This window comes from Triticum aestivum, chromosome 7D, assembly GCF_018294505.1.
Source record: "Triticum aestivum cultivar Chinese Spring chromosome 7D, IWGSC CS RefSeq v2.1, whole genome shotgun sequence".
Taxonomy (NCBI): Eukaryota; Viridiplantae; Streptophyta; class Magnoliopsida; order Poales; family Poaceae; genus Triticum; species Triticum aestivum.
The window spans coordinates 61,778,719-61,779,568 of record NC_057814.1 but is presented as its reverse complement, the minus strand read 5'-3'; positions in this window follow the sequence as shown (position 1 = coordinate 61,779,568).

Below are 850 nucleotides of genomic sequence, written 5' to 3'. Positions count from 1 at the left end.
AAATCCTCATATGTCAAGTTCAGTATAGTATCACTCATATGTATGCCAATATATCTGACGGTAAAAATAGCTAAAATGCCACTCAGATGTCAAGCCATATGGCAATATATCTAGTGGTAAAAATAGCTAAAGTTCCATTATTATATTTGTTAGGGATATAATGTAACATTACCGAAGAGATGAATTTATTGATGCGACCACCATACTGGTTGAACAGATTGATAATTCTTGGTCCTTCAATCAATTGGCTTGTACTAAAAAGGAGTTATCCTTGTTGTTTCCCTCTTCAGATTTGAGCCATAATGAAATTCAAAGAAAAACACATCAAATTCACAAATTAATAATAAGGTGTTTCATATGTTGGTGAGATTTATCAATTCATCAAAGAAAATTTGGTTACTACAGTAGATAGTATACACCGGAGATTGTAGACACGAGATGCGACCATTTATATAATACTTATAGTGATCGGCCCAAGAGATCTTGATGCGAAGATAGGCTAGTAGCACACCAGCATGGGATAACAGCCGGTAGGAGCGCAGGGGCGGCTAGCACTAGGCTATATCCTCGCCTGCAGTGTTGCTGGTCTGATCTCCTTTCGTCCATGGATGATGATGCGCGGCGGCGGCTGCAGCAGGAAGTGAGGCGCAGAGAGCAGGGATCGATTAGGTTTTCCGATTGATTGTACACGGCCTGGACTACGTACGGTCTTGCAAGAAACTAACTCCAGGCCACGATTGCCCTGAGCCGATGGGCTATTGGGCTTGTAGCTGGGTGCAGCACTTTATTAAATCACTAATTAAGCCGGCCGCAAACAATAGACTAGCAGAGCCATAAAACTTTGAGGGGG